The sequence below is a fragment of the Cetorhinus maximus genome, chromosome 31 (genome assembly GCF_964194155.1).
Source record: "Cetorhinus maximus chromosome 31, sCetMax3.hap1.1, whole genome shotgun sequence".
NCBI classification, from domain to species: Eukaryota; Metazoa; Chordata; class Chondrichthyes; order Lamniformes; family Cetorhinidae; genus Cetorhinus; species Cetorhinus maximus.
The window spans coordinates 6,862,858-6,871,507 of NC_135909.1; positions in this window are offsets into that span (position 1 = coordinate 6,862,858).

The window sequence follows — 8,650 nt, forward strand, 5'->3', positions numbered from 1 at the left end:
CACTAGCATGACTTCCCATTGGATGAGCACTTGCCTGGCTGTCCATTGGCTGAATGGACACGGGCCCGACTGCCCATTGGATAAATGGACACTAGCCTAACTGTCCATTGGATGAATGGACACTAGCCTGACTGTCCATTGGATGAATGGACATGGGCCCGACTGCCCATTGGATAAATGGACACTAGCCTGACTGTCCATTGGTTGAATGGACACTAGCCTGACTGTCCATTGGATGAATGGATACTGGCCTGACTGTCCATTGGATGAATGGACACAGGCCTGGCTGTTCATTGGATGAATGGACACAGGCCTGGCTGTTCATTGGATGAATGGACACAGGCCTGGCTGTTCATTGGATAAATGGACGCATGGTCTGACTGCCCATTGGATGAATGGACACATGGTCTGACTGCTCATTGGATGAATGGACTCATGGTCTGACTGCCCATTGGATGAATGGACACTAGCATGACTTCCCATTGGATGAGCACTTGCCTGGCTGTCCATTGGCTGAATGGACACGGGCCCGACTGCCCATTGGATAAATGGACACTAGCCTAACTGTCCATTGGATGAATGGACACTAGCCTGACTGTCCATTGGATGAATGGACATGGGCCCGACTGCCCATTGGATAAATGGACACTAGCCTGACTGTCCATTGGTTGAATGGACACTAGCCTGACTGTCCATTGGATGAATGGATACTGGCCTGACTGTCCATTGGATGAATGGACACTAGCCTGACTGTCCATTGGATGAATGGACACTAGCCTGACTGTCCATTGGATGAATGGACACTAGCCTGACTGTCCATTGGATGAATGGATACCGGCCTGGCTGTCCATTGGATGAATGGACACTGGCCTGGCTGTCCATTGGATGAATGGTCACTTGCCTGACTGCCAATTGGATGAATGGACACTGGTCTGACTGTCCATTGGATGAATGATCACTGGCCTGACTGCCGACGATTAAAAGCAGGGCTTTGCCTCAGATTCCCACCCTCCTCAGGAGCCAGGTAGGTGGGTGATGCTGCAGGGCCAGCCCCTGATTGTCCCAGGGCACTGATGGTTGACTGCTGTGTGCCCATGGAGCTCATGTTGAGGAGGTGGTCAGGTCACACTTCAATGAGCTTGGTTCAACCACTGGCTGATAGAAGACCCTTTGCAATTGATCTCCAGGCAATAAGCGATGGTGTTTGAAGGATGTTGATTCTGACTCCAGAGATTGGCATGGTAGAGAAGGATGCAGATCCTTGCAGGGTGCATTCACCAGATGAGGCGGACAGAGCTGTTGCCTTGGAGACTAAGTGGGTGGATCTAATGCCCCCCACCCCACCCCCCCACCACCCCCCCAACCAGTGTGGTTTTTTTAATATACATTGGCCAGGCCAGCACCTATTGCCCTTGTTCAGAGGGCATTTAAGAGTCAACCACATTTGCTGTGGGGTCTGGAGTCACATGTAGGCCAGACCGGGTAAGGACGGCAGATTTCCTTCCCTAAAGGGGACATTAGTGAACCAGATGGGGTTTTTACAACAATTGACAATGGTTTCATGCAACCAAAACAGAAAATGCTGGGAAAACTCAGCAGGTCAGGCAGCATCTGTGGAGAGAGAAACAAAGTTAACGTTTTGAGTCCGGATGACCCTTCTTCAGAGCACTGGTTTCATGGTCATCGTTAGATTTTTAATTCCAAATTTTTTTTATTGAATTCAAATCCCATCATCTGCTGTGGTGTGATTCGAACCCACAGCCCCAGAGCATTATCCTGGGTCTCGGGATTATTAGTCCAGTGACAATACACATGCGCCATTGGCCTACCTAAGGTAGATAGAGTAGGGAGGGTCCAGGTTTAATCCCTGGCCTTTCCTGAGTGGATGATTCTCAACCCAAGCAAGTAGTTGGATACTACAGTTAATTTAGTTATTGGATATCAAATAAGGATAAGGACTTGCATTCATTCAGTGTCTCTCATGTACTAAGATGTCCCAAGGTGCTCGAAAAGCTTGGTCAAAGAGGCTAAAGCCTGCTCCACCAGCACCTGTGCAAGGACCAGGGAGAGAGGAGGTAGCATTGCCATTGGGTTCTGGTTCAGCTGAGTACAAGGGGTGATAGGTGCAAGCCTGGCCAATGTCCATTCATCCAATGGGTAGTCAGGCCAATGTCCATTCATCCACTGGGAAGTCAGGCCAATGTCCATTCATCCAATGGACAGCCTGGTCAATGTCCATTCATCCAATGGACAGCCTGGTCAATGTCCATTCATCCAATGGACAGCCTGGTCAATGTCCATTCATCCAATGGGCAGTCAGGCCAGTGTTCATTCATCCAATGGACAGCCTGGTCAATGTCCATTCATCCACTGGGAAGTCAGGCCAGTGTCCATTCATCCACTGGGAAGTCAGGCCAGTGTCCATTCATCCAATGGACAGCCTGGTCAATGTTCATTCATCCACTGGGAAGTCAGGCCAGTGTCCATTCATCCACTGGGATGTCAGGCCAGTGTCCATTCATCCACTGGGATGTCAGGCCAGTGTCCATTCATCCACTGGGAAGTCAGGCCAGTGTCCATTCATCCACTGGGATGTCAGGCCTGTGTCCATTCATCCAATGGGCAGTCAGGCCAGTGTCCATTCATCCAATAGACAGTCAGGCCAGTGTCCATTCATCCAATGGGAAGTCAGGCCAGTGTCCATTCATCCAATGGACAGTCAGGCCAGTGCCCATTCATCCAATGGGCAGTCAGGCCTGTGTCCATTCATCCAATGGGACAGTGTCACTTCACTGCTGCCTTTCTGCCACAGAGCAGCCAGGAGAAGGCAGTCACACCTTGGAGGCCCGTGTCTAATCCACCTGTTGTCCTGTGTAAGGCAGCAGTAGCGTGATGGTCTTGCCACTCAGAGAGCGCAGTCAGCCGTCCCGAGACACTGGCGATTCGAGTTGAACAGGGGCCACTCTCTCCATGGAAGATAGGGTCGGAAGGGCCTGTATCGTGGTTCCCCACGTCTTTTGGGCGAATTCCTCCATCCTCTGGGACACTGTGGTAGGGCAGCTAGTACCTTGCATAATTACTGCTGACTCTCTTTCACATTGACTTTCTTAAGTATTGTGGTTGGGCAGAAAATGGCTGCTTCACTGGGAGTGTTTGATGGGGACAGTGTAGAGGGAGCTTTACTCTGTATCTAACCCCGTGCTGTACCCTGTCCTGGGAGTGTTTGACGGGGACAGTGTAGAGGGAGCATTACTCTGTATCTAACCCCGTGCTGTACCTGTCCTGGGAGTGTTTGACAGGGACAGTGTAGAGGGAGCATTACTCTGTATCCAACCCCGTGCTGTACCTGCCCTGGGAGTGTTTGATGGGGACAGTGTAGAGGGAGCTTTACTCTGTATCTAACCCCGTACTGTACCTGTCCTGGGAGTGTTTGATGGGGACAGTGTAGAGGGAGCTTTACTCTGTATCTAACCCCGTGCTGTACCCTGTCCTGGGAGTGTTTGATGGGGACAGTGTAGAGGGAGCTTTACTCTGTATCTAACCCCGTGCTGTACCTGCCCTGGGAGTGTTTGATGGGGACAGTGTAGAGGGAGATTTACTCTGTATTTCACCCCATGCTGTACCTGTCCTGGGAGTGTTTGAGCAGCGAGGACTGTATGCTAAATTGAAGGGAGTACACATAAATCGCTGCTTTGCCTAGAAGGGGTGTTTTTGGGGCACCGGATGGGGTGAAGGGAGGGTCGGGTGATGATCTAAAGTTATTTTCAATGGCTGTTGTCACTAATGTGTGCTGTGGTTTTACAGGCATAAAGAAGGAGCCCAACAAACAGTTCACACCCCGCACAATCATGATTGGAGGAACGGTCTGGACCATCTACAAGCACATCCCTTCTCCCCACTGTATCAGTAAATATTTCAACAAGTTCAAAGTATCTAACAGCAGCAGAGGACATCATTAACATTGACTCAGTGTATTAATCCCTTCACTATATGACTCTGTATCTAACCCCGTGCTGTACCTGTCCTGGGAGTGTTTGATGGGGACAGTGTAGAGGGAGCTTAACTCTGTATCTAACCCCGTGCTGTACCTGCCCTGGGAGTGTTTGATGGGGACAATGTAGAGGGAGCTTTACTCTGTATCTAACCCCGTGCTGTACCTGTCCTGGGGGTGTTTGATGGGGACAGTGTAGAGGGAGCTTTACTCTGTATCTAACCCCGTGCTGTACCTGTCCTGGGGGTGTTTGATGGGGACAGTGTAGAGGGAGCTTTACTCTGTATCTAACCCCGTGCTGTACCTGTCCTGGGAGTGTTTGATGGGGACAATGTAGAGGGAGCTTTACTCTGTATCTAACCTCGTGCTGTACCTGTCCTGGGAGTGTTTGATGGGTCAGTGTAGAGGGAGCTTTACTCTGTATCTAACCCCGTGCTGTACCTGTCCTGGGAGTGTTTGATGGGGACAGTGTAGAGGGAGCTTTACTCTGTATCTATCCCCGTGCTGTACCTGTCCTGGGACTGTTTGATGGGGACAGTGTAGAGGGAGCTTTACTCTCTATCTAACCCCGTGCTGTACCTGTCCTGGGAGTGTTTGATGGGGACAGTGTAGAGGGAGCTTTACTCTGTATCTAGTCCCGTTCCCCAGGTTTAATGACACTCCACTTGAGGGACAGATGCCCTGCAAAGCTGAATCTTGTGTCCCTTCACGAAGCTGTGAACTGCGTCATTTTAAGCCGTGCGGTTTTGGTGTTTGAATGACTCATTTAAAGCCTTTCGCTATCGATGTGTCTGTATCCGGGCTTCTGAGCAGTCACACTCTGACTACCACTGACCCCAACAGTGGTCTCCAGCTTAGTCTCTCGATCTCAGTCCAGCTCATTACTTTCAGATTCTGCGTTTTCCCGTAATCCTGTCCGATTCCACTTCCCGCTCTCTCCACAACGTTTCCCCCTCACCACCTGGCCCCGCTGGCCCCTGTGGATGCTGTGGGCTCGGTGCCATCCTGCCCAATCCCCGGTTGGTCAGAGTTACCGAGCCTGGCGGGTCACTGGAGAGTTGTGAGCCGTGTGGGAGAGGGAGAACAACATGTTCATACGAACGTACGGGCCGACATCAGAATCGGGAGCAGGGAGTTGGCCACTCGGCTCCTCGAGCCTGCTCCGCCATTCGGTCCGATCATGGCTGACCCGATGGTGGCCTTAACCCTACATTCCCGCCGTCCTCTTTGGCTCTCCTGTTGGTCAAGAATCTATTTACCTCAGCCTTGAAAATATTCAGTGACCCAGCCTCCGCTGCTCTCCTTGTTAGATTACCACCCCAAATCCCAGGTATCAGTTGTTGGTGGCAATGGGCTGGGTAGTCGAATAGCCACTCGACAAGGTGTGGGTTCGTGGACGCAATATGGCCACTTGTCCAGTGGCCGATGGAAAACCGTCGGCAAGGTGACGGACTATACCTCACCCCTCAACTGCATCGCCCTGGGAAAAATACGCCTGACCAAAGGCAGGTCGTCTTTGCCTACAGTTCAGTTTCATTCGCCCACCTCCGCCTCCCCAAGACCGGCTCCAACACATCGTCACTTCCTTTTCCTTCTTTATGAGGGTACGCCGCGCTGTCGGAGGGTCAGAACCGAAGGACTGCTGCACAGTTAGAGGGTCAGTACTGAGGGAGCGCTGCATTGTTAGAGGGTCAGTACTGAGGGAGTGCTGCACTGTCGGAGGGTCAGTACTGAGGGAGTGCCGCACTGTCGGAGGGTCAGTACTGAGGGAGTGCTGCACTGTCGGAGGGTCAGTACTGAAGGAGCACTGCACTGTCGGAGGGTCAGTACTGAGAGAGTGCTGCGCTGTTGGAGGGTCAGTACTGAGGGAGTGCTGCACTGTCGGAGGGTCAGTACTGAGGGAGTGCTGCGCTGTCGGAGGGTCAGTACTGAGGGAGTGCTGCGCTGTCGGAGGGTCAGTACTGAGGGAGTGCTGCGCTGTCGGAGGGTCAGTACTGAGGGAGTGCTGCGCTGTCGGAGGGTCAGTACTGAGGGAGTGCTGCACTATCAGAGGGTCAGTACTGAGGGAGTGCTGCACTGTTGGAAGGTCAGTACTGAGGGAGTGCTGCACTGTTGGAAGGTCAGTACTGAGGGAGTGCTGCACTGTCAGAGGTATTGTCTCTGAGATGAGTTGTTAAACTGAGAACCCGTCTGCCCTTTGAAGTTGCCGTTAGGGATCCCACGGCCTCTCCTGGAAGAAGAGCAGGAGGGAGTTCTCCAATGGTGTCCTGTCGCAAGTATTTATCCCTCAACCAACATCACTAAACCCAGACGTTCTGGTCATTGCCACACAGCTGTTTGTGGGATCTTGCTGTGCGCAAATTGGCTGCCCCGTTTCCCGCACTATAACAGGTGACTACACTTCAAAAAGTATTTCATCAGCTGTGAAGCACTTTGTTCTGTCCTGAGGACATGAAGGGCGCTATCGAAATGCAAGTCTTTCGTTTTTGTCTGTCCGCCCTGTTTGCCCATCTGACCTCCTTGGGAAGCCAGAGGTAGCCGGGGGGGGGGGGGGGGGTGGCAGAGGGAAGATATTCGGCCACTTGAGGCATCGCCGGGAGGAAATGCGAGCTTGGCATCCAGCGTCAGGGTTACAAGGGAAAGACGAGAGCGAAGGAAATGGGAGGCGAACTTACAGAGGGGAAACAAGGTATCTCAGAGGAGGGGAAGGGTGCGCCGGGAATATCACTTGGAATTAGGTCACAGGTTCTGACCCGTGAGGACTGATGTCAGGAAGCCCTTTATGCCGAGGTCTCCTGACCCATGGAGTGGACAAGTGCTGGGGCCCAAAGCCCTGAGATCATTTAACAACAGATCGGGGGCTGCAATAGGAATCGGTCAGGCCTCCTGTCTCAGCCAAGGTGGGAAGAACTAGGTTAAAGGAATGATTCACTCCCTGGTGTGTGTGTGTGTGTGTGTGTGTGTGCACGCACCCGTGTGTGTGTGTGTGTGTGTGTGCACGCACCCGTGTGTGTGTGTGTGTGTGTGTGCACACGTGTGTGTGTGTGTGTGTGTGCACGCACCTGTGTGTGCACGCACCCGTGTGTGTGTGTGTGTGCACGCACGCGTGTGTGTGTGTGTGTGCACGCACGCGTGTGTGTGTGTGTGCACGCACGCGTGTGTGTGTGTGTGTGCACGCACGCGTGTGTGTGTGTGTGCGCACGCACGCGTGTGTGTGCGCACGCACGCGTGTGTGTGTGCGCACGCACGCGTGTGTGTGTGTGTGTGTGTGTGCACGCACGCGTGTGTGTGTGTGTGTGTATGCACGCGTGTGTGTGTGTGTGTGTGTGCACGCACGCGCGTGTGTGTGTGTGTGTGTGCACGCACGCGTGTGTGTGTGTGTGTGTATGCACGCGTGTGTGTGTGTGTGTGTGTGTGCATGCACGCGTGTGTGTGTGTGTGTGTGCATGCACACTTGTTTGTGTGTGTGTGTCAGCTCCTGTACATGTACAGTGCTCAGTGGGTAACAGTGGCTCAGGTCTGGTACTGTAGGTGTGTCTCACACCTGTTTGACTATTCCCCCTGGGCCAGGGATTCAGCAGTAAACAAGATGCCAGCTTCCCTGGGCACTGCAGTGTGAATGCTGAACGAGCGCTCCGCACTCCCGGGGATGCCCAGCAGAGGGCACCACGCACCAGATGTTGCCTGGGTGTTGGTTCAGGCCAGAGCCCATCAGCTTCGGTAGCAGCTCAAGTGATCTGACAGTGAACCGCAGGCTGGAAACCTGCAGGTCCGGCCTTTTTCCCTTGGCTGTGCGAAGGTGCTGCTCATTCACAATGTGCAGCGCTCCCAACTCATCTCCCTGCAGCTCCTGCCTCAATCTTCCTTTCAAGCGCTCAAAGGAACAGCAGGAGGCCATTCAGCCCCTCAAGCCTGTTCCACTCTCAATTGGATCATGGGCTGATCTGTATTTTAACCGTAACCCTTAATCCCCTTGACCAACAATCATCTATCAATCTCATTTTGACATTTTCAATTGACGCCCCCAGATTCAAAGTTTTTTTGTGGGGGTGGGGGGGAGGGTGGGGTGAAAGATCCAGATTCCCACTCCCCTCTGTGTGAAGAAATGCTTCCTGACATCCCCCCCCCCGAACGGCCTGGCTCTCATTTTAAGGTTCTGCCCCCTTGTCTGGACTCGCTCCCCACCACCAGAGGAAATAGTTTCTCTTTATCAACCCTACCGAATGCTTTAATCGTCTCAAACCCCTCGATTACATCACCCCTTAAGCCTCTATGCCCAAGGGAATACAAGCCTAGTCCGTGTAACCAGTCCTCGTGATTTAACCCTTTTAGGCCCGGGATCATCCTGGTAAATCTCCGCGGCACCTCCTCCAAAGCCAATATATCTTTCCTGAGGTGTTAAAGACTGGAATCTAATCGAGGGGTTCGGGGGGTTTATATATAGAATAACAGATACCCGGGAGTGAGTTACAGACTGGAATCTAATCGAGGGGTTCGGGTGGTTTATATATAGAATAACAGATACCCGGGAGTGAGTTACAGACTGGAATCTAATCGAGGGGATCGGGTGGTTTATATAAAGAATAACAGATACCCGGGAGTGAGTTACAGACTGGAATCTAAACGAGGGGTTCGGGGGGGTTTATATATAGAATAACA